Source organism: Colobus angolensis, unplaced genomic scaffold, assembly GCF_000951035.1.
Source record: "Colobus angolensis palliatus isolate OR3802 unplaced genomic scaffold, Cang.pa_1.0 Scaffold309, whole genome shotgun sequence".
NCBI lineage: Eukaryota > Metazoa > Chordata > Mammalia > Primates > Cercopithecidae > Colobus > Colobus angolensis.
This window is the reverse complement of record NW_012116366.1, coordinates 90,283-117,201: the sequence shown is the minus strand read 5'-3', so window position 1 is coordinate 117,201 and position 26,919 is coordinate 90,283. Positions and strand designations below refer to the sequence as shown.

The following is a 26,919-nucleotide window of genomic DNA, read 5'->3' as shown; positions in this document are numbered from 1 at the left end:
CATACAATAGCAATGGGGGACTTTGACAGCCCACTCACAGCGCTAGATGGATCATTAAGGCAGAAAACCAACAAAGAAACTCAGGACTCAAATTCGACTCTTGATCTTTTTCCTACCTGTTCATGAAAAATTCTCCAAATTTTTCCATGAGCTTGGCCATAAAGAAAATATCAGTAAATTCAAAATAATTGAAATCATATCAAGCATCTTCTCAGACCACAGTTAAGTAAAATTAGATATCAATAACAAGAGGAGCTCTCAAAAACACAGAAGTCCCATGGAAACTAAAAACCTTTCTTCTAAATGACTTTTGGGTAAATAATAAATCAAAGCAGAAATTTAAAAATTGAAACAAATGAAAATAGAGACACAATATATCCATACATATATCCATACTTCTGGAATACAGCAGAAGCGTGTTAAGAGGAAAGCTTATAATACTAAATGATTACATGAAAAGCATAGAAAGATCTAAAATTAATAACATAACACCACACCTAAAGGAAATAGAAAAATAAGAACAAACCCAAAGCCAACAGAAACAAGAGAAACAAAAATTACAGTATAAATAAATGAAATTGAGATTTTAAAAAATCACACAAAGGATCAGTGAAAAAGTTGGTTCTTTGAATGGATAACCAAAATTGATAGACTGAGCTAGATTAACCAATAAATAAAAAAGATTCAAACAAGTGCAATCAGTGGTATTTTTGATACCACAGAAATAAAAAAAGATCCTCAGGAGACTACAATGAACATCTCTATGCACACAAACTAGAAAATCTAGAGGAAATGGTTAAATTTCTAGAAACATACAGTCTCCCAAGATTGAACCAGGAATAAGTTGAAATCCTGAAAAGACCAATGACGAGTTATGAAATTGAATCAGTAATTTTAAAAAAAAGTATCAAGAACGACAGCAAAAAAGCCCAGGATCAGATGGATTTGCAGCCAAATTCTACTAGATGTACACAGATCTAGTACCAATCTTACTTAAAATATTTTAAAAAATTAAAGATAAGGGATTCCTCTCTAATTCATTGCATTGGAACAGTAGCATCCTGATATAAAAATCTGGCAAGAGGCCGGGCGCGGTGGCTCAAGTCTGTAATCCCAGAATTTTGGGAGGCCGAGACAGGTGGATCACGAGGTCAGGAGATCGAGACCATCCTGGCTAACATGGTGAAACCCCGTCTCTACTAAAAAATACAAAAAAACTAGCTGGGCGAGGTGGCGGGCACCTGTAGTCCCAGCTACTTGGGAGGCTCAGGCAGGAGAATGGCATGAACCCGGGAGGTGGAGCATGCAGTGAGCTGAGATCCGGCCACCACACTGCAGCCTGGGCAACAGAGCAAGACCCCGTCTCAAAAAAAAAAAAAAAAAATCTGGCAAGAACACAACAAGAAACTACAGGCCAATACACCTGATGATCATAGATGCAAAAATGTTCAACAAAATACTAGCAAACAGGATCCAGCAGCACATCAAAAATATAACCCATTCCAATCAATTGGAAGACTTCATTCCAGGGATGCAAGAATCGTTCAATATATGGAAATAAATGTGATTTGCCACATAAACATAATTAAAAACAAAAACCATATGATTACCTCAATAGATGCAGAAAACTCCTTTGATAAAACCCAGCATCCCATCATGATAAAAACCCTCAACAAACCAGGCATCAGAGAAACATACCTAAAAATAATAAGAGCTCTATATGTCAAACCCACAGCCGACATCACACTTAATGGGGAAAAATTGAAAGAATTCTTCCTAAGAACTGGAATAAGACAAGAATGTCCACTCTCACCACTCCTATTCAACATAGTACTGAAAGCCCTAGCCAGGTCAGTTATGCAAAGTAAATACAAGGCATCCAAATAGGAAAAGAAGAAGTCAAATTACCTCTGTTTGCTGATGACACAGCCAAACCCAAAGGTTCCTCCAAAAGACTCTTAGACCTGATAAATGGCTTCAGTCGAATTTCATGATCCAATATTAATGCACAAAACTCACTTGCATTTTTGTATACCAACAATGCTCAAGTTGATAGCCAAATTAAGAATTCATTCTCATTTATAATTGCCACACCCACAAATAAAATAGTTAGGAATATATTTAACCAAGGAGATGAAAGAGCTTTACAAGGAAAATTACAAAACACTAATTAAATAAGTTGCAGATGACACGAACAAATGGAAGTACATTCCATGTTCATGGATAGGAAGCATCAATATCATTAAAACGACTATACTGCTGAAGCAATCTGAAGATTCAATGCAATTCTTACCAAATCCCTATGATCATTTTTCACAGAATTAGAAAAATTAATTCTAAAATTAATGTGGAATCAAAAAAGAACCCAAGTAGGCAAAGTAATTTTCAGCAAAAAGAAGAGAGCTGGAGATATCATATTACCCAACCTGAAATCATACTACGAAGCTATAGGAACCAAAATAGCCTGGTTCTGGTACAAAAGTAGACACGTAGATCAGTGGAACAGAATTAAGAATCCAGAAATAATGCCACACATTTACAACTAACTGGTTTTTGAAAAAGTCAACAAAAATAAACAATGAGGAAAGGACACCCTTATCAATCAATGGTGTTAGGAAAACTGGCTAACTATATGCAGAAGAATGAAACTGGACCTCTGCCTCGCACCATGTACAAAAATTAACTGAAGATGAATTAAAGATTTAAATGTAAGACCTGTAGTTATAAAAATCCTAGAAGAAAACGTAGACAAAGCTCTTCTGAATATTAGCCTGGACAAAGAATTTATTACTAAGGCCACAAAAGCAAAGACAACAAGACCGAAAGCAGACAAATGGGACTTAATTAAACTAAAGACCTTCTGCACAGCAAGAGAAACAATCAACATAATAAGCAGACAACATACAGAATGGGAGAACATTTTTGCAAATGCATTCAACAAAGAACTAATATCCAGAATCTAAAAGTATAGGCCTGAAAAAAATATTTTTAAGTAAAAAAACTAAAAGGTACATATTCTACTTGTATTAAAATTCTTCTAAGTATTTAAAAGAAACTTCCCAGTAGAAACTTAGCGAAAGGTATGAACAATCAAGACAATAAAGGGTGAAAATGAATCATCAATAAATACTTTATAATTTGCTCAGGGTTTTTAGCACTCAAGGAAATGAAAATAAACGCAACTAGCTACTATTTTTTTTCTCATCAGTTCAAGTACAATTCAAAACAAAAATTAAGTTCACTACTGGTGTGCATACAAGCATTTTCATAGATTGTTGATGGTAGTAAGTACCTGAGGGAAACGAAAGTAATAGCAACTGGTAATTTTAAAAATACACATATTCTTCGCCATGTACTCCTACTTTATTTAACCTATCCATGTTTAAAACACTAAGATATAATGCTTACAGTGTAAGGTATTTGGGTGATGGATACCCTAAAAACCCAGACTTGACCATTATACATGTATCAAAATTGCATTTGTACTCCATAAATTTAAATAAATAACGCACTAAGATAGAAGTACCCACATACAGGGGGTTATTTATTGCACCATTACTCATATTTGTTAAATCTGAAATAAACACTTTGTTAACATGAACATAGTTATACAATTAATGGTACACAACTGAATTTTTTGTCAATTAAAATAGTTATTTCTGGTAGAAACATTTTCTAAAAAAAGAAAATGGCTATTATTAGACTAGATGCAGAGAGAAAGAACAGTCTTGTTAAAAGTCTCTAGATCCTCACAATAGAATTTTATGCAACTATTTAAAGAAGAATATATGCATCTTTTCCTAGAGGATGCTCATGACAAATCATTAAATTAAAACTTAGAATTATGTTGCCTTAAAACATGTATATATTTGTGTGTGTGTGCAATGTGTGCACATACATACTTCCACATCCTCAAAGATTTTCTATATCTAATTTTTGCTGTGTATTAATTATGTAAGCAATTAAGCTTCCAATTAGCTGGCCTAATATAGGGGGTAGATTCCTATTGGAGAGGAATGTAAAATAGAGGATGAAGAAAAGCAATCTATGATAAAATAATGCCTAATCCCTCAATGTAAGGGCATTCTAATAGAGAAAATCATCAGGTAACTCACAGACAGAACAGAGGGCTTCTGATGATCTAAGTGGTCTTGTTAATTACAGTTAATCTAAAACTCCCTTTGGCTGTTATAAAAAGGATTAAAATTCTTTTTTTTTTTTCTGAGATAGAGTCTCACTCTGTTGCCCAGGCTGGAGTGCAGTGGTGCGATCTCGGCTCACTGCAACCTCTGCCTCTCAGGTTCAGGTGATTCTCCTGCTTCAGCCTCCTGAGTAGCTGGATTACAGGTGTGCACCACAACACCTGGCTAATTTTTGTACTTTTAGTAAATACAGGGTTTCACCATGTTGGTCAGACTGGTCTCGAACTCCTGACCTCGTGATCCATCCGCCTCGGCCTCCCAAAGTGCTGGGATTACAGGCATGAGCCACCGCTCCCAGCCCACATTTCTTTTTCTGTCTAAGAAAGTATAATACAAAATCTATAATATTTGGTGAGTTTCTTATGATCTCATAATGATAGGGCTTATGTTTGTAAAGATCAATTTTTATAGGCTGTTACAGCTATAGATATAAGTGTGAAGGAACTTGGATTCAATCCAACTGAACCCTATATGCCATAACTGAGGTTACCTTGGGTCTTGAATTTTTTGCAGAGTCCGGAGAGTTAAAGGCTCTCACAGTGTTGGATGGTTGTCAACAGAGTTACACATCACAATAACTGGAAAACTTAAAAAAAAGAGAACCTAAATATTCAGGCCTTGATCTCTTTGTACTGAATTAGATACAGTTAGATATGTGGAACTCTGGTGATATGTTTTTCCAAACTCTTCTGTGAGGTGTGCTTCATTTATTAAGAACAGCTAATCTCTTCAAGTACTTCCAATTTATAGAAAATTCAGTCTTAAATGTACTGAAAATGAGACAAAGACAGTTTTTTGAGTTCTAATATGTTTAATCTAATCTAATAATTTATTCTTGGTATTTTGCTTTTATTTGAAGCTTTAGATACCTAGATTCTGAGTTTTATGAGTCAATAAGTCAGTGTTGTTTTCTAACTTGGTGCATTTTCAATGATGTGGCATTGCACTTCCAGGTGAAGTGTAAACGTTCCCATCCTACATCTTCAGCTTCAGCTTAAACAACCATTTCCCCTGTTTGAGGTTCCCATTATTACCTCTTTAATCCCTTTCTCTTTCCCCTCTAAGGCATTGTATGGAATGCTGTATAATCCCTACCTCAATTCTTACACACTCCACTTTATATAACTAATTCCTGCTCATGCTTCAGATCTCTATTGAATGTTGCTTCCTTAAGGAGGTCTTCCATGTCCTCTAGGTCTAGGTATGTCCTCCTGCTTCCCATAGCAATTTCATTTTCTCTTCATCATATTACACTTCAGTGATACAGAAATACATATATGTGAGTGTTTATTATACAGTGATCAGACTGTTTTGTTATATACCAGTGGTTTCTACTTGTCAGTTAATAAAAATCAGTAAAATATTTATGAATACATTTCACTATTATTGTGATATCTTAGGATGCTCTCTCACCTTAACAGATTATGTAACTTGACAAATATTTTAGTGACAGGTAGGTATATTTCTCTAGGAGAGAAAAATAAAAGTTAGTATGGATTTTTTTTTTACTTGAAATCTAATACATGTTATATCCAGAGAGTTGATGATAATTCCTGGGATATAACAAAATCAGCAGCAGCGGCAGCAGACTTACCTGCATCATGTTCCCACACCCAGCTCATGGCCCTAATCTACCTTTCTAAAATTCTATAGCAATATTTCACCATGTATTCTTTAGGCCCCTACTCATTTGGACTAATTTTTGGTGCCCAAACATCCCTTTCATTTTTATCCTTTCGAAGGTGTACTCATGCAAACCCATCTGGAATCTGTCTTCCCAGAACCCTCCTGAACACCTCCCACACCTAATTGCCTTCCTCTACCTAGGCTTATTTTGGTTGGTTAATGTCAAGGACAGTACCAGACCCTCATTCAACTCTTTATATACCTCAGCACACAATAATAGATCAGTAGAAATGTAGAAAATCAAACCCTCTAATTTACATTCCAGAAAAGTAGCATTCATAATGTGTTTTTTTTTTTCTGATTGTTTGCAATTTGCTAAATGAACAAAATACTTTGTATCTCTCCTTTTCCTCCTATGTGCTAAACTAGAATTTTCTTGACTTTTCCTTATTTCTCTAGAGCCTGGCATAGTCTATCCCAGTATCTTACACATAATAGTATTTCATTATGTAATTAAAGGCAAATATTTTGATAAAGAAAGATACTGCTCTTTGGTAAATGATCCTCTCCTTGTGTGTGGAAGAAATTACTATATTTAAGGAAAGTGTGAGAACAATATGAATTCCATTTAGAAAATCATGATTTCTTCCAGAGTACCAAAGCCTATTGGGGCCTAGAGAGTTAATGTTTCCAAATAAGAATCAATTTCCTAGTTTATTAAAGAGAGGTGCAAGAAAAAATATTAGTACAGTGACAGACCTGAGTGGAAAAATCTAAAGTAAGTATAATTCAGTTTGAACAGTTATTTTTGTGCCTAAAGTTTTTTAAAAGTCAAGAATTGCCTTGAGGTTCTTTAAAAACATAGATAGTTCCCACACATTTTTTTTTTTAGTTCTAGATTGTGACTGGGTACAGTGGCTCATGCCTGTAATCCCAATGCTTTGGGAGGCTGAAGCAGGAAGATCAGTTGAGGCCAGGAGTTCAAGACAAGCCTGGGTCACATAGCAAGACCCCATCTCTACAAAAGAAAACACACACATACACACACACACAAACACGCACACACACACACACACACAGTAGATACTTGTATTTACATCTTAACAAAGACTTTTAAAACAGCTCAGAAAATTATCCTACTAGCCAGTATATCCTTTTTGTGAAGAAGAGATAAGTAAAAATTATGACAGTAATTAAATGATCTTAAGAAAATGAACATAAATGGCACCCAGAAATATTAAAGATTAAACAAACCTTCCAATTGCAGAGCCTGAGTCTACATGAAACCAAAAATACCTGTTTAAATGTGAAAAAAATTCAACGGATTATCTAAGTATGTTGTTCTCAAGATGCTATAAGACTGATTTAGTTTTGGTTGAAATTACCTTATTTGATGTTATGTAAACAGGCTAAATGCCATACAAATACACATACAAAATTTTTTTCAAGTTAAAATTAAAGGTGGGAAGGCATATAGTGTCAGATGATGATGCTTGAGATTCAGAGATAAAAATATTATACGATACTAGGCAAATAGGAAGAAACATAAAATGAGTAGTGTATGGTAATGCAGGGTACACTGACAACAAAGGAAGAGGCAGACAATTTCATAGATTGGTACATGAAAGAACATATAAGAACATATGAAGTTGTAATGACTTGTCAAAGCAAATTTTATAAACAATATAGTTATTTAATTTCCCTAAGTCTTGAAATGTTTAGCATTATAACCTGTGTTTCCTCTACACAATGGTCTATTATTTAGGAGCTTATATTGACCCAAATGGATTTTCTTTGTTTTTTGTTTGTTTGTTTTTTGTTTCTGTTTTTGTTTGAGATGGAGTCTTGCCCTGTCGCCCAGGTTGGAGTGCAATGGTGTGATCTCAGCTCACTGCAACCTCCGCCTCCTGGGTTCAAGAGATTCTCCTGCCTCAGCCTCCCTTGTGGCTGGGATTACAGGCGTGCACCACCATGCCCAGCGATTTTTTTTTTTTTTTTTATCTTTAGTAGAGACAGGGTTTCACCATGTTGGCCAGGCTGATCTCAAACTCCTGACCTCATGATCCAGCCGCCTCAGCCTTCCAAAGTGCTGGAATTACAGGCATGAGCCACCGCACCTGGCCCCAAATGGATTTTCTGATATTTTATTTTCACGCCTTCTCTGAATGGTATTCTAAATCTTCTGGGTCTAATGGTCTGAAATTCTTTTTACTACTTCATTTTTTAAAGATTAGAAAAGAATACCTACAACATGGTTACAAATTAGTATGTCCTTGGGAATGAACAAAAATTGATAAGCAGAAGTCTGAAGTAAAACAACACTGCTCTTAGACATTCTACATTCTCTTTGTTTATGACCTTTATGGAAAATGGCCACTGATTCTACTGTCAGTGCTTTCAACTATATTAAGTTGGTTGGTAGAAAAAGAAATCCTGGTTTTTGAATTTTCAAAAAAAATTCTTATTGGTGATATGATTTTTTTTTTTTTTTTTTTTTGAGACGGAGTCTCGCTCTGTCGCCCAGGCTGGAGTGCAGTGGCCAGATCTCAGCTCACTGCAAGTTCCGCCTCCCGGGTTCAGGCCATTCTCCTGCCTCAGCCTCCCGAGTAGCTGGGACTACAGGTGCCCGCCACCTCACCCGGCTAGTTTTTTGTATTTTTTTAGTAGAGATGGGGTTTCACCATGTTAGCCAGGATGGTCTCGATCTCCTGACCTCGTGATCCACCCGTCTCGGCCTCCCAAAGTTCTGGGATTACAGGCTTGAGCCACCGCGCCCGGCCATAATATGATACTTTTAACCAAAGTGCTAGACAGTAGGTATAAAATGAAACCAAGGCTCAGCAGCAAAGAAACCTGAGGTCAGGGCTCATATTAACCTTTTACTAGCTTCATGACTGGGAAAATTAATAACTTCCTAATCTTCAGTTTTATTTTTGATAAAATATCACTAACCTTGCTTTACAGTGATATTATGATTAAGATAATGCATAATAGGTAATAGAATTGTGCCTGACACATGGTAGCTAATTAAAAAACAGTGTTTTTTAGTAATGTTAATAATAGATACTATTTCAAGAAGTGTTTAGTGAGTTTTATCTTATCCCAGGTAGAGGCTACCTGGGATCTTGCATTCAAAACAATACTGACATTATGTCTACCCTCAGAGATTCACCAGGGTCCATAAAGGGTACAGCAACACGCATATATGTTTTATTTTTGTTAAAAAAGTTGTTTGGCTTGCCCAAAGTGACACAGCACCATCATAATTAGAATTTAGTTCTCCTGGCTTTGGATTTTGTAGAAGTTTAGGATGGAATGTTATTTTTGTTGAGACAAACAGTTTATCAATGTAAGTGGAAATGTTGGACATATAAGAAGCAATTGGTATTGTATATCTGAAGATAGGTGAGTGCATGTGACTATCAGACCTAAAATAAGACAATGTATCTATTACAGATGGAGTTTAAAGTCCATTAGAGCAAATAACATTGCTATAAATCCTTGTAAAGACAAGACATTGTTATAGTCATGTATTTCTACAGATACCAATTGCAAAAAATATTTGAAGCAATGTGTTTAAGTCAAGGAAACTGGCCAGACCCTGAAATGATTTCACATACTATAATTGAACTTTGATGTGAATAAGAGTAAAATAAATACATTATCCTGTTTTTTTCTTCTAACTTTAGTTTTACAATTGGACTGGTTCATTCTTAGCATCTGTAGGGTAACTTAGAATTTTTGCAAAAGCATCAATTTGATTCATAAAGGCTGAGGCTTATAGTTATATCTTTAATCATCCATGGAATGTCACACCATTAGAGGCCTGAGGCAATGCGATATTAATTCAGCAAACATTTATTTCGTGTCCTCCCGTGTGCCAGGCAGAGTTCTGTGTACATGGAATATAGTAATGAAAAGGACTGAGAAAGAACTTCACTGTGGAGCTCATATTTTGGAGTAAAGGCAGATAATGAAATTAAATATAATAGAGAAGTTTAATGTAATATATTAAATATACTAATTTATATATAATTAAACAGAGAATTTAATGAAATTGAGTATAATAGAGAAGTAAATTACCCAATATATTAGAAGGTGGTTAAGTGTTATTTTAAAAATAAAAAAATAAACAGAATAAGGGGAAGGAGGGTTGAATAAGGGCGAGTAAGTTTCAGCATTAAATAAAGTGGTCATTGGATAGAGAGATTTGAAGGAAAATTTTATAGATATGAGGAATTAGCCATTGTATATATCTTGACAAACTTTCCCTCTTGGAAGAAACAGAACAAGCAGCTTAATAAAATATAACAAACATGGCATGGTTGAGGGGTCCAGTGTGACTGGAGCAGAATGATAAGGTCAGAGAGGCCAGGAGGCCAGGTCTTGCAGGGCCTCGCATGGACTTTGACAATGGCAAGGTTTTGAGCAGAGTAGTGCCGTGCTATGGCATGATATTATAAGGGTCATTTGGTCTTCTGTGTTTAAAATGGATACAAAAGGTCAAGAGCAAAAAGTTAGAGAATATTTCAGAGGCTATTTTAGGATCCAAGCAAGAGATCATGGTAGCTTAAGTTACTAGCAGTGAAGAGGGCAAGGAACAGATGGGCTCTGAAAATATTTTAACATCAAAATCTACAGGATTTAGTAAAAAATGTAAAGTGAGATATGAGAGAAAAACAAAAATTATAGAGAATAATTTAATGGTTTTGACCTAACCTGATCCATGTGAAAATTGAATCTCCCCCACCCCACCCCCTTGTACAAGGATGGCTCTAACTGGAGCATGCTTTTTGGCAGGTAAGAAGTTCAGTTTTGGACAGGTTTTTAATTACATATTCCAAAGGATGTGTTGAGGAGATGCCAGATACCTAAGCCTGGAATTTTGGAAAGGGGCCTAAACTGAAAATGTAATTCACAATTAGTTGTCATATAGAGGATATTGAAGCCGTGAGTTTGCATGACATTACCAGGAGTGTGAGTACAAATAGAAAAGACTTGAGGAGTGATCCCTAGAGTATTCCAAATGTAAGAACTGAGGTATTCCAATACTTGACTCAGAGATCTTATGAAGTAGAAAAAAATATTTTGGTAGGCTTATAATAATATTTACTATTTGTCTATTGTGTATAAAGTAAAATCTCTTAATGCAGCTATGAGGTAACTAACTCTCCTTCCAGGAAGGACTGTCTTGCTTGTGCTCAGGTTTACCTTTTTTTTGTTTTTCCTGTTGAAAATAATTTTTGAAATCCAAGTATCTTTAACTTACTATGCTACCCCCTTCACTGTTCAGTACTCAAATGCAAAAACATTTATGTAATACTATTGGGGTGAGTAACACACAGAGGAGTTGGAAAGGAATATTTAACAGGGAAAATGGATATTAAAGGCAAATTAACTGAATATAAATATATATTCTGCTGAGTTACCTTATACAACTTACTTAGATTTCTTATATAAAAATAAGGGTAATAATTATTCTTGAGATTTGTCATGAATATTGATATTAGCAAATGCAAAGTTATTGGGAACTTTTTTTTTTTTTTTTTTTTACCATGTTCATTGTTTGATTATTCTGTAATCCAAGTTTATGTGGTTTGGTGTCTGGAGCTCTAATTTTGCCAAGTTTTGTTTTGTTTTTTTTTAATATACCTACATGGTTTAAGATCTTTTTTGAAAGTTTTTAATTTTAATACAGAATGTTTTCCCTGCTCAACTGGGCATAAGCAGTGAAATATAGCACCTTCTGCAGTTATTTTCAATGTCAGTAGTGATAATCCTTGCAAACTTTTTTCCAAAACTTACTCCATATTTCCCTCAAATATGCACATTCCCTCAAATATGCACACCTAAAGCCCTCATCTCTATGATAATTTTCTGTATCATAGATTGAAAAGTATCATAATAATGTCATGAGGAAAAACATTTAAAATCCTTGAGAAAATTAGGCAATTCTGAAGTATAGACTATTGGCTGATGCAAAAAAAAAAGACGAAAAACGTCTCATGTGACTTTAACTGTTGGAGAGTCATTAGACAATTAGTAGTAAGACAGTTGCTTGGCTGCATTAATGTTCCTCTCCATGAAGTTCAGGAAGAAAATAAGAGAAGGTGGGTTCCTCCTTCTGTCTGGATTCAGTGTACCCTATCATCTTCATAGTGGGGATGTCAAGCACTGCATATCACAGCAAACTCATCTGAGGATGGGTATTGGGGAAAAAGGCTTGTCAGGCAGGGACTACACAAGCAAGCATCTCCCAAGTAACTCACTTTGCTTCAAACTTCTCACTTCTTTCTGAAAAAAGAGGTTTCTTTGCAGCATTCTTCCCTTCTAAAAAGATTTCCCTGAGATAAGAAAAAATATGGTTGGGAGGGGTGCCTCACACCTATAATCCCAGCACTTTGAGAGGCCACGGCAGGTGGATCACTTGAGCCCAGGAGTTCGAGACCAGTCTGGGCAACATGGTGAGACCTCATCTCTACAAAAAAAATTTAAAAACTAGCCAGGCGTGGTGATACGCACCTGTAGTGCCAGCTCCTGGGGAAGCTGAGGTGAGAGGATTGCTTGAGCCTGGGAGGAGGAGGCTTCAGTGAGCCGAGATCACGCCAATGTGCTCCAGTCTGGGCAACAGAATGAGACCTTCTATCAAAAAGAGAAAAAAAGAAAAATACAACTACCCGATTACTATCTACAGGGTTTAATCATCACCAGGAACTCATTGTGTATCAGGGGCTTTGCCAGTGGTGAGGGAGACAGATAACAAATAGGATGTGGACTTTGCTCTATGGTTGTTTATTCCTGATCAGGCAACTTAGAAGAATCTGAGACCAGAGGAAGAATAAATAAGAATCATCAAATTAAGTGGGGCGTCATTTCAGGAGACATCATCTAAGCTGAATCCTGGTGGTTGAAAAGAAGTTGGTCAGGTTAAAGGTTAAGGAAGATAAGAAACTATGTTAGGCAGAAAAACCAAAGACACTAAGATAGAAAGGTCATGGTACATTCATAGACCATGGGGCTTGGCAAATAATACTGGCATTCTTCCCAGTACCTAAGACTACAGGAAACCTATTTAAAAAACAAAACATAACTGCTACAGCTATCAGGGCAGTCTTTGTTTTCATTTGTGGTTTGTGTCCATATCCTCTGTTTTAAACATGCTGCCTTATTTGTAATCCCTGTTTTCCATCTCACTACTTATAAGCAAATCCCTTCACTGTCTTGCATCTTCAGAGAGATGACTTTTTAAAATATTGGTTCGTTTTTATATTCAGCCTCTATCAATACCACTGTCTCCCAGTTCAGCTCTTCTTTCCTATAGGTCTCTCTTATGTATTTTAGCCCACAGAAAAATCTGCTCAGCTTCTAGGACAATGCACGTAAAGTCTCAAAACACTGACCTTTAGAGCTTAGAAAAGAAGTGTTTGCCCACCGTGGCACACGTTTACCTATGTAACAAACCTGCACGTCCTTCACACGTATCCCAGAACTTAAAATAAAATAGAATACATTTAAAAAGTCAAACTCACACCAAAAAGAGTAAATAGTGGTTACTAGGGGCTGGAAGATGAGGGAAGGGGAGAGATGATTGCTGTATGGTATCAACTTTCAGTTATAAGATGAATAGGTTCTGGAGACCTAAAGCACAGCATGGTGATTATAGTTAATAAAATGTATCCTTGAAAAGAAAATAGAAGAAAGGAAAGGAAAACAAATTTGTGCATCACTCTTGTTTCTGTACCTGAGAAATAACCAAAATATAAATGATATTGCTATTTTTCTTAGCAGGGCATCACCCCCTCACATTTTGTGCCTAATTGTGCATATATAGCATTCATAGACTTCATCAGAATCTGTAAGGCTACGTACTTAAAGTCCAAGCTCAGGTATCCCAATTTACTGTCATTTCCTGTCAATAAATACAAGCTTTCAGCTTTCACTGTAGGGTAACAACTTCCAGTGACAGTGGACAGATCCTTCGAGCATTAAAGGATTAATAATAATCTCTATTAAATGGGAAGTGATAGCATTGTGACTGCCATGATGGCCTAGAATCCCAGGGATCTCTAGTAACAAAGTAAGTGTACTTTTATACACTGCCTTTTTACTGTGGGCCTACAGTGTACAGTGATACAGGAAAAGAGCGATGCCTCAGAACACATACCACTTTCACCAAGTACAAAGAATAATCCTGCTAATGGCTGGGAGCAGGAAAGAAGGGCAGAGAAATAACCCTAAAATGCATCAAATATTCACATAGTGTACTGCAGAGATAACCAAAGTCTGTATTTCCTGAGGAACAGAAAGACAAGGGTAGGGCTGGAAAGTAAAGAGAATTCCCCAGCAAGTCAAAAAACTATTGGCTGTACTATAAAGGAGAGAGAGACAGAGACAGACAGAGAGAGAGAGAGAGATCTTTGACAAATCAGTAAACTGCTAATTAGGTTATAAAGCATCAAGAATTCTGAAAATCTCACTAGGGCTCACAACCCAAAACCTAACAAATAAAATGTCTTAATACCACACCTTTTAAATATAAGGACAGAGGTAAACTTAATCGATCTAATGGCACAATAAATCCAAGGCTGAGCTAAATCACCAATTAAAATGGCTCATCCTCCTTCATTAGCAGCCTGAGAAAGCAAGAGATATGCTCTTTTCTGGGGGAAATATTTCGTTCATTTCAGTTTCTGCTCATGGTTTTAAGATGTATATTAGTCAGGGTTCTCTAGAGGGACAGAACTAATAGGATACATGTATATAAAAAGTGGAGTTTATTAAGGAGTAATAACTGACACAATCATAAGGTCTCACAATAGGCTGCAGTCTGAGGAGCAAGAAAGCTAGTCCGAGTCTAATACCAAAGAAACTGGAGTCTGATGTTCAAGAGCAGGAAGCATCCAGGGTGGGAGAAAGATGTAGGCTGGGAGGCTAAGCCAATGTAGCCTTTTCACATTCTTCTGCCTGCTTTTATCAAAGCTGTGCTGGCAGCTGATTAGATGGTGCCCACCCAGATTAAGGATGAGTCTGTTTTACCCAGCTCACGGACTCAAATATTAAATTAATCTCCTTCAGCAGCAACCTCACAGACACACCCAGGATCAATACTTCAATCCAATCAAGTTGACACTCACTATTAACCACCTCAAGATGTAAAGATAAAATTTGCCAAATATGTATCTCTGAAAGACCCAATGAAGTAGGAAAAAGGAACTTATAAAAAGTAAAATAGTCAATATAATATAATCCACAGATGGTCCAGATGTTAGAATTAGACAGGAAAAAATGTAAGATAACAATGGTAGGTGTATTAAAGCATCTCGTGGTACAGGTGGACTAATGCATAAACAGGTAATTTCAACAGAGAAGAGTAAATGATAAAAAAGACTTCAATGGAAATTTCAGAATTGAAAAAAATATATCAGAAATAAAGAGTTCACTTCATGAAATTTACAGAGCTCTACACCCATCAACATCAGAATACAAATTATTTTCGATTTCACATGGAACACTGACCAAGATGAACAAATTGGGCCATAATAGAATTCTCAGTAAATTTCAAAGGCTTACAATCAGGCAGAGTGTGTTTTTTAAATAACTCCCAATAAATAAAATTCAATAATGCTATTTATAAAATATCCAAATATTTGAAAATTAATAAACACGTTTCTACATTTGTTATGAACTAAAAGCTTACATGGGAAAGAAGAAAATATTTAGCACTGAATGAAGATTAAAACAAAACATGTAAAAACCTGTTAAAGTAATATTTATAGAAATAATTATAATATGCAATGGGTATATTAAAAGAAATATTTCTAAATAAAAAATTCTAAACTTCCAACTTAAAAAGTTGGAGAAACAAAGCATATTAAGTCCAAAGTAAACAGAAGAAAGGAAAAATAAACATGAATGTAGAAATCAATAAAATAGAAAGCAGATAGGAAATAAATAAAAAAGTCACAAAGTAAACAAAAAGAACAGTAATACAATTTTCATAGCCCTTGCAAAACTAATCAAATAATAAAAAGAGAAAGCACAAACAGCAATACTAAGAATGAAAGAAAGGACATTATCACAGATTCTACAGAAATTAAAAGGAAGAAAAACATAAGAGACAACTTTATAGCAATGTATTTAATACCAAGAAGAAATGGAAAAGTTTCCTGTTAAAAAAATAGAATTTTTCATAAAAAGTCTCTTTAAAAAATAACTCTGGTTCCAGTTCCCTTGACCAGTCAATTCCATCATACATTAAAGGAGAATACAACATCAATCTTATACAAATGATTTCAGAAAATGAAAAAGGAAGAAGTAACATTTCTTGATTCATTTTATGATCTGTGATGACTCTAATAAGAAAACTAGAGAATGCATTATAATGCACAAAAATTCTTCACAAAATCCTAGGTTCAAAAATTAATCAATGTTTAAACCATCATATTATAGAATAAAGGGGAAAATCATATGATTAATCACTAAAAGCAGAAAAAGCAATTGAGAAAATTCAGCCTTTCACTGTAATGATCTTTTAGAAAACTAGGAATAGACAGTATCTTCTGTTTTAGAAAAGACATCTATGAAAAAAAACTCTGTAGATAACATTACCCTTAATGCTAGCATGTATGCTTTTTCCTTAAAATCAGAAACGAGGATAGAGTCCGGAAATAAAAATCACACATACATAGTCAACTGATTTTTGACAAAGGAGCCACTGTAATTCAGTGAGAAAAGGAAAGGCTTTTCAACATTTGCTGCTGTAACAACTGAATATCCATATGGAAAAAAATGAACTTTAACTCTATTTTACTTGATAGACAAAATTTAATTTGAGATGGATAATAGACTTAAAAGAATCGTAGGTAAAGTCATAATGCTTGTATAAAAAATAAGAGTATCTTTACAATTGTAGGTTAAATAAAAATTTCTTATATAGGACAAAAAGCACTATCCTTATTATAAGGAAATGTTAAATTTAAATTCATCAAAATTGAATATATCTATCCTTAAAGAGACACACAGTAAAAAAATAAGCAGACAATGAGCATACTGGAAGAAAACATTCTATTTTCAGTATATGTGTGTGTATATATATAATTTATATATTATGTAATATTATGTTTCATATATGATATATAATATAGTTGATAAATGCTTTGCAACCAGAATATACAAAAACTTACATAAATAATTTAAAAAAGCAAAAATACAATAAGAAAATATATTTTACTCAATACTTGAGAAGTTTATTGATTATATAAAAATAATCAATAAACCCATAAAAAACTGTTTGACATCATTACTCCTCAGAGAGATATTATTTCATAAAGAGATAACAGCTCTTATCCACACAAATAGTTCAAGAAATTTTGCAGTGTCAAGCATTGGTGAGTACGTGGAACAAATGGAAATTTCATACTCTATAGGGAATGTAAAATGGTACAATTATTCTGGATATAGTTCTGCCATATATTTATGGCGGTTTCTTACAAAGGTGAGGGTACACCAATGCTGTAACCTAGCATTCAACTCTCTGGCATTTACCCTTCAAAACAATATGTCCATAAAATGTTCACACAAAGGTTTATAAATGTATGTGTATTTACAGCAATCTTATTCATAAATAATCTCAAATTGGAACTGTGCCAAATGGTCATCATTGAAACAATAAATTAACAAATTATAGTACATTTTATACAATATGATAATATTAAATAATATAAATATATTTCCATCCTTAAAAGAAAGGTATTTTCTAAGAATTATCCTTGGAGTATAAATGCTTTTTCTAATCATTGGAAATCTAAGGACTTCAGTCTTTACTGCTATATGAATGGCTAGCTGATATCTTTAGTATCAGCCCTTAATTTATGATAGCTTTTCTGATTTTCTCATTCATTCACTCAGTAATTTGTTTATTATATACTATAGGATAGGCATTATTTCTATTACTGTAACTGGAAACATATAAGCAGCATTTCTGCCCTCAGAGAGATAACATCAACTGAGGGAAGAGCAACCATCAAATAGTAATTATTTTACATATTAAAGGTCTTATAAAGGAAAACAAAAGGAAATATAAGGAAGCATGACAATGAGAAGGGAACAGAGATTTACTCTTTAGCTAAGGTAAAGGTAAACCCTATGAAGATTGAAATACTTGATCTCATACCTAAATGATGAAAATAAATAAATAAAGTATGCACAAACATCCCTGATTAAAAAACAGAAAGTGAAAAATAATAATTTAAGAAGTAAATGGGTCATCAGGGTTTGGGATTACGGTTGACTTTATTTTCAAATAATTGTTAATAATGGGACAATATGATCTTTTTAATAATATTTATTAATATAATCCAGTCTAAAAACCTGTAGCCAATTTATTTTGCCAGTTTCAATTCTGTACTTCAAGAGACTACTAGCTAGGCCAGGTGCAGTGACTCAGGCCTATAATCCCAGCACTTTGAGACATTGAGGCAGGGAAAACACGAGAGCCCAGGAGTTCAGGACCAGCGCAGAAAACGTGGAGAAATCACATCTCTACAAAAGAATAAATAAATAAATAGACAAAAATTAGCTGGGTGTGGTGGTGCAAGCCTCTAGTCCCAGGTACTCAAGAGGCTGAGGTGGGAGGATTGCTTGAGCCCCAGAAGTGGAGCAACGTTGCATGAGAGCTGTGATCACACCAACCCAGTTGAGACAGCAAGACCCTGTCTCAAAAAGAGATTACTTGATTACTTACTAATAAACTAGTTGTATTACTCTATTATCATGTGCTTAATAAAGACATACCTGAAACTGGGTAATTTATAAAAGAAAGGAAAGAAGTTTAATTGACTCATAGTTCAGCATGGCTGGGGAGGCCTCAGGAAACTTACAATCACGGCGGAAGGAGAAGCAAACATGTAAACATGTCCATCTTCATATGGTGGCAGCAAGGAGAAGTGCTGAGCAAAAGGGGAAAGAGCCCCTTATAAAACCATCAGATCTCTTGAGAACTCACTTACTATCACAGGAACAGCATGAAAGTAACTGCCCCCATGATTAAATTACCTTACATCTGGTTCCTCCCATGACATGTGGGGGATTGTGAGAACTACAATTCAAGATGAGATTTCGGAGGGGACACAGCCAAACCATATCATTCTGCCTCTGGCCCCTTCCAAATTTCATGTCCTCACATTTCAAAACACAATCATGTCTCCCCAACAATTCCCCAAAGTCTTAACTCATTTTGATAGTAACAGTAGGCAGTCCAGTGCCTAGGCAGAAAGGGGTAGGCCCCAGTGAATCCCCACCTTCAAGCTGAAGACAGTTTAAAGCCTGAAAGCCAAGTTAAATCCTCAGACCATATTGAAAACCTGTCTTCCCACTTGGGATACTTTGCTCTGATTGATCCCCACCCTTCACCTATTTTACATATACCTGCTCTTTCCTAATTGGTTTTCTATACTGTCTTGACCTCCTTTGAGTGATGTCTTCACTTTAACCTTTTTTGCATACTCACAAATCAATTAGCACACACTTAACATTCTGAGTTTATAAAAAGCTCCAGACCCAGCCACAATGAGAGAACAAAACCCCCCAACTGCAGGGGTGGGGCACCACCCCCCGCTGCTTCCCGTCTCTGCTGAGAACTGTTCCATCACTCAATAAAATTTTTCTCTATGCATCCTCACTCTTCAACTGTCAGTGTATCCTCAGTCTTCTTGGACATGGGACAAGAGCTCAGGAACCAACATATGTGGGTACAAGATATAATATAGGTGGGCTGGGGTGTTCCCAGCCCAGCCTCAGACTGAGCTGTCGTGCCAGCTAATATTAGCCAAGGGGAGATGAGTGGGCAAGGTGCCTCCAGCTGCAGGCCTGGGGCCAAGTGAGGCCCAGGCAGGGGATGGGGGTGGATGTCGCCAGCTGGAGGTCCTGGCTGGCAAAGTGAACAAGAAAGTTTCTACATCAATTTCAGCATTAACACAAAAGTCCAAGTCCATAGTCTCATCTGAGACAAGGCAAGACCATTCTGCCTATGAGCTTACAAAATCAAAAGCAAGTTAGTTACTTCCTAGATACAATAGGGGTAAAGGCGTTGGGTAAATACACTCATTCCAAGCGGGGGAAATTAGCCAAAGAAAGGGGCTACAAGCCCATGCAGTTCTGAAATTCAGCAGGGCAGTCATTGAAACTTAAAGTCCTAAAAGGATCTCCTTTGACACCATGTCTCACGTCCAGGTCATGTTGATACAAGAAGTGGGCTTCCACAGCCTTTGACAGCTCTTCTTCTGTGTCTTTGCAGGGTCCAGCTTCCCTTCTGGCTGCTTTCATGACCTGGAGAGCCTGTGGCTTTTCTAGGCACGTGGTGCAGGCTGTTGGTATATCTACCATTCTGGGGTCAAGAGGATGGTGGCCCTCTTCTCACAGCTCCAATAGGCAGTGCCCCAGTGGGGACTCTACATGGGGACTCCAACCCCACGTTTTCCTTATGCACTGTCCTAGCAGAGGTTCTCTGTGAGGGCTCCACCCCTGCAGCAGACTTTTGCCTGGATGTTCAGGTGTTTTCATACATCTTCTGAAATCTAGGCAGAGGTTCCCAAACCTCAATTCTTAACATCTGTGTACCCACAGGCACAACACTACATGTAGACTGTCAAGGCTTAAGGCTTGTGTCCTCTGAAGCTGCAGCCTGAGCTGTATGTTGGCCCCTTTTAACCCTGACTGGAGTGGGTTGGATGCAGGGCAACAAGTCCCAAGGCTGCACAGAGCAGAGTTTCCCTGGACCTGGCCCCATAAAACATCTTTCCCTCCTAGGCCTCCAGGTCCATGATGGGAGTGGCTGCCGTGAAGGTCTCTGACAGGCCCAGGAGACACTTTTCTCATTGTCTTGTCAATTAGCATTTGGCTCTTGATTACTTATGCAAATTTCTGCAGCCAGCTTGAATGTCTCCCTAGAAAACGGATTTTCCTTTTCTGTTGCATTGTCAGGCTGCAAATTTTCCAAACTCTTTTGCTCCACTTCCTCTTGAATATTTTGCTGCTTAGGAATTTCTTCCACTGGATACCGTAAATCATCTCTCTCAAGTTCAAAGTTCTACAGATCTCTAGGGCAGGGGCAACATGCTGCCCATCATTTTGCCAAAGCATAAGATTATAAAGAGTCACCTTTGCTCCAGTTGCCAACAAGTTTCTCATCTCCATCTGAGATCACCTCAGCCTGGACTTTGTTGTCCATATCACCAGCAGCATTTTCGTCAAAACCATTCAAGTGTCTAGGAAGTTCCAAACTTTACCATATCTTCTTGTCTTCTGAGCCCTGCAAATCTCTAAGAAGTTTCAAATTTTCCTACATTTTCCTGTCTTCATCTGAGCCCCATAAACTATTCCAGCCTCTGCCTGTTAGCTAGTCCCAAACTCTCTTTCAAATTTTGGGCATCTTTACAGCAGTGTCCCACTTTCTGTCATACCAATTTACTGTATTAGTTCATTCTCATGTAGCTAGTAAAGACAAAGCCATGACTGGGTAATTTGTAAAGGAAAGAGATTTAATTGACTGACAGTCATCATGGCTGGGGAGGCCTCAGCACATTTACAGTCATGGCAGAAGAGGGAGCAAAGACATCCTTTTACACATGGCAGCAGCAAAGAGAAGTGCCAAGCAAAGGGGCAGAAGCCCCTTATAATCCATCAGATGTCATGGGAACTCACTCACTGCCATGAGGACAGCGTGAGGGTAACTGCCCCTATGATTTAATTACCTCCCACCAGGTACCTCCCATGACATGTGGGAATTACAGGAATGACAATGCAAAATGAGATTTGGGCGGGGACACAGTCAAACCATATCACTAGTAATCAAGTAGATATCCTAAAATAATTTTAAATAATTGGATATACAATTTGTAATTAGTTAATTTTATATATTTAAATGGAAGCAATAAAATACTTTCTAAAGCATTTGAAGCAGTTTACAGCCTTAAACAGGCTAGTAAGTGCCATGTAAACAATGTTTATAGTATTCATCTTCATAAGAAAGAAAAGGACTAACACTCTGACAACATGGTAAAATAAAAAACCTGTCACAAGTCTCCAAAGGAACAGATTTAAATTCCTATAAATTTTACAATTCTCGAAAACAGCATTCTTGAAAAACACCAATCCATAGACAGAGAACTACTAGTTAAGACTACAATTACTTCCAACACTTGTATGTTTCCAGAATCAAGACTAAATAATACCTCCATATGTATAAATATTTATTTCAGAACTTATATGTCTCTCTGATCATTCTGAAATACCCTTTGATTGATCAATTCATGTGTTTTATCCTTGTATGTAAAAATGAACAAGATGCAGAAGACATGTTTCTATTCAGCTACATTTTATCTTCACCAGTGAGAAGCAACCATACACTTTATCATGATCTCAGACACAAACCGTTTTCTTTCCTTTCTTTCCTTGTCGTTTCTCTACACGCCCTGAGTTTAGAAGCTTTACTAAACTATGTTTATTTTTGAAGCTTTGGGTAGCAGGCTGAAAAGCCTAGAAACATCAGAGAATGGCAAATTTCCTTTTGATACCCCTTTAATTCTAAAGCATGTTTATATTCCTGTTCATAAAAGGCAACTTAAAAATCGCTACACAAAGTTTGCCTTTGTAAATATGAACAACTCTTGAGACCTTTTTGCTGGTGTTCTGTAAATCAATGCAGTGCTATTGAGTTAAGGAAACCCCTGACTATAACCATTTAAGAAATTTGTAAATTGTAGAAAGAAGGCCTGAAATTGCTTTTCACTGCACTGAAATTATGTTGGGGTAAATGTGTTATAAAACATTTAAATTACAAGATATGATTAAAACTTTCATTGAATATTCCCATCTTTTTATCAGATTGCTTAGTAATTTTATAATAAGTATATTTTTCACATCTACTTATTGTATTGCAAATTTTGCTTTTCAGAAATAATATCATTTTTATTCCATCTTAGTTAAATTTTATAAAATTAAATACTGTCACTTAAGCTGGAGGGGCCATGTAGAGCTCTACCTATTTGTTTACTTTCGTTAGAAATCTCAGAAGACTTCCTTCTGTTAAAGTTCATTAAACTCCTAATGAGGCTCCAAACGAATTGTTTATCCACTGCTTAGGTGAGTAAATAAAGAATATAAATAAAGGAAAGAGCTAAGTGGCCCCTGCAGACTAGAGAAAACTGCTATAATTTCAGAGAGCAAAGAATGTTTTGCTCAATGTTTGCTCAAGGTTTATCACGGGCCTAACCCAATCTGATCCCCCATCCCACCTTACATTCTGGTGACTCCTGGAAAAATGAACAGAAGTCAGCAAGTCAGTGGACAAGGAGCGAAACCATGGACAGCACTCTTCTTTCTGCAAATCAGAATGAAAACCATTAAAATAATTTAAAAGTAAGCCTAGAATATCCAGAAAAAAATAAATTTTAGATTCTGAAAGAATTACAGGTAGCATAAAAGCATAGCCAATACAAAACACGGAATAAAAGTAGTAATGATGATGCTAATCATGTACATACTTTCATTTTCTCCTTATTTCTTAGGTAATTTATTCAAAGTAGTATTTTTCATCTCTTTCTTCATGTATAATTTCTAAATTCCTGGTTTTCCTGATTTATTGTAACCTGAGCTTACATGCCTACCCTGAATTATTTTCCGCAGTCCCACAACATGCACACACATGTATGCAGACACACACACATATTAATAGAATTGACTCTGGATAGGCCATCATCTTTATTTGCCACGACACACACTTCTCCTCCAGATCTGTTCCTCTAAGCTGGGAAATCCTCAACTGCATCCTCTAATTTTCCAAATATTATAATTTCTCAGAGCCTTCACTAAAGTCTTTATCCACTATAAAACTCTCTAACTAAGAAGCTTTCCTAAGTATTTTCTCAAGTTTTTTTTGTCAGGCTACTTGATATCTAGTGTCAGGAAGAGGTGATCCAGAAGGTGAAATTAGGTGATTGGTCACAGGAACATTGGTGAGGCCAAGCCAAGGAGTCAGAAAACCAAAATGGATTAAAGACACATGAGTGTGTAAACTAACATTCCTGAAAAAAATGCACACAGAAATTCTACAACATGTGGCTGCATTGCTTGTTGGTTTTACTTGCTGTTGTTTTCAATTTTCATGTTCAGATGCTTTACACCCCTAGAATATGCTAAAAGTCCTAAAAACTCATCATTTATTTTAGTCTTTGCTAATCTCTGTTTCGCCTTAACACTCTTAGAAATTATTGCATGGTGAGAATAGAAAAGTATAAATGCCCTAGATAATAATTCAGTGCTGAAAATATTATATATTTGTACTGAGTCCTTGAGATTGTATACAGCAGGAATTTTTGACTTGCCTTTTTTTTTGACCCTTTTGGAAGTCTGGTGAACCCGTTTTTCAAAATAATGTTTTTACATTCATAAAATGTATACATGGAGTTATAAATAATACAACAACACTGAAATATAATTATCAAAATATTCTTTAAAAACCTAATTTGTGATATTGCAGTATGTATTATTACATATTAAAATATTGCATAACAGGGTAAAATAGTGTTATCTCATTAACATATTGAAGTATCGCAATTCTATAATGTCATATGAAAATACCTGTGACTAACGTCTCATAGTGTCAAATTTGGAGGTGCTGCAAATACTTCTGTGATTAGCCGTACACATTCATAATGAAAGGAAATGCTAAATGTCCATTAGAAGTTAGTGAATATGATTTTGTTTTCCAATTCCAATTTATAGACCCTGTGAATTCTACCCACAGACATTTTCCTGAGTGTCAGTGGATCCCATATTTAGAACCCCAATCTAGCAAAACCTTTCTTTTTATGTAGAAGGAAATGATGAAGAGGTTACAGGAACTAGCTCAATGTCATAAAACTTGGTGGAAGTACTGAAATTAACAGAAATTGTATCTTCTCCCACCAAGGCCAAAGCTCGTAATATCATCCATGGCTAATTCATGTGCTTTCATTAGAAAATGATCACAAGTGTTAGTGTATAATTTGAAAGCGTATCTTCATAAATTATCAGAAAACACTCTGTAAATGAAGGATTTATTACTTTGTGCTCACCTCTGTTTTGTAAATTACTGCTTTATACTAGAATGATCTGTATGTCAATCTATCTCCCCCAGTAGCAGGTGAACTCCTATAAAAAAGCTACTGTGACAAATATATATTACGACTCCTCGATCCTTGAATTGGGCTTAGTGTGCTTGTTTGAGCTGAGTTTTATTTACTTCATTGTTATTTATTTACTAACCCGCATCCTTCATAGTTTGCTTTTTTTTTTTTTTACTAGACTGAAAGTTCCTGGTCACAAAAGCAAGTCTTACATACTCTACCCCACAGTGTTTATCACAAAGCTGCATATATTTAATAAAGATTAATATAGAAGAAAGTATTTTTTATTTTTATTTATTTATTTATTTTTATTTTTTTTTTGAGACGGAGACTCGCTCTGTCACCCAGGCTGGAGTGCAGTGGCCAGATCTCAGCTCACTGCAAGCTCCGCCGCGCGGGTTTACGCCATTCTCCTGCCTCAGGCTCCCGAGTAGCTGGGACTACAGGCGCCCGCCACCTCGCCCGGCTAGTTTTTTGTATTTTTTAGTAGAAACTGGGTTTCACCGTGTTAGCCAGGATGGTCTTGATCTCCTGACCTTGTGATCCACCGGTCTCAGCCTCCCAAAGTGCTGGGATTACAGGCTTGAGCCACTGCGCCCGGCCTTTCTTTTTTTTTTTTTTTTTTTTTTGAGACGGAGTCTTGCTCGAAAGTATTTTTTAAAAGAGAACTTGAAAATTAAGATAATTTGAAGCCTATATTTTACAATGAATTTCTCAAACTACCATAGAAAAATAAATTAATACAAAATTTTGCAGTGAATAAACAGCTCTGCATATTCCATGTTCAATGTGTAATGATGATATAGTATTTTAAAACTCCTGTATGAATTTCTTGGTTTGGAAAAGTCAACATTTTTAATTATTCTAGGTTATAATTGTCATAGGTTATGTATTGGGTTATTTATATTAGGTTATATCATAAGCTATTACATATGGGTTATTTAGATAAGCTAGATAAAGAGCATTTGCTTGTCTCACCCTTGGCAGAGTATGTACTACTGTGTTTCAAAAATGATATTCCAGAAATAAAAGAACATTGCATCTTAGAATATTTGAAAAATCATTTTAATTTGAATTTTCTACCAACCACATTTTTCTCATTTTATCTATATTTGGATGTTATCTGGTTGCACAGAAGCTTTATTTTCCTTACCATTTTGGGGGAGTTAGCTTCTTCACAAGTGAGATTGCCCATTTTGTTGTGATGAGTGGTTTTATATCTTACTGTCATGCTGTTAGCCAACTGAGTTGACTCACTAATGATACAGCTATTGCGATCTTAGGTCAGGATGAGATCCAAAAATAATGCAGAAAAATAACACCTGTGCCTTTGTCCATTTTGTGTTGCTGTAACTGAATACCACAGATTAGGTAATTTATAAAGAAAAGACATTTATTTCTTACAGTTCTAATGACTGGAAAACCAAGGCTGAGGGTCCTGTATCTGATGAGGGCCTTCTTGCTGTACCATCCCGTGGCAAAGTGTGGAAGGGCTAGAGAGAATTTAGGAAAGCAAGAGATAAAGAGGGGCCTGAACTTCCTTTTAACAAGCCTACCCTCAAGATAATTAACCCACTCTAGCAATAACAACATGAATGCATTCATAAGGGCAAAGCCCTTATGACCTAATCACCTCCTATTGGAATCCTCCCAACACTGTTGCATTGGGGATGAAGTTTTCAACACATGAACTTTGTGGGACACATTTAAACTCTAGAAACCTGATGTTAAGCATGAAAGTATGCACTATTAACATAAGTAACATGTTCCAATCCTATTGATTACTTTTCTTATTAACAGTTTTTGACACTTCCTAAACAAAATTTTTTAGAAGTTTTATTTACATTTGAGAAATGACAGTAGTCGAAGTTTTCAAAGGATCAACTAGTCTTTGTGTATTTTTCTGCCCTGCAGATTTTCCTTTAAAA

General features: G+C 36.0%; 1 long non-coding RNA gene across 1 annotated transcript in view; it reads right to left on the bottom strand.

The window, feature by feature from the left end:
• LOC105517838 overlaps positions 1–26,919 on the bottom strand; it is a 59,417-nt gene that overhangs the window by 28,966 nt on the left and 3,532 nt on the right. Inside the window, exon 2 of the long non-coding RNA XR_001002721.1 lies at positions 26,396–26,484. This is a non-coding gene — a long non-coding RNA (uncharacterized LOC105517838). The remainder of the gene's footprint in view (positions 1–26,395; positions 26,485–26,919) is intronic.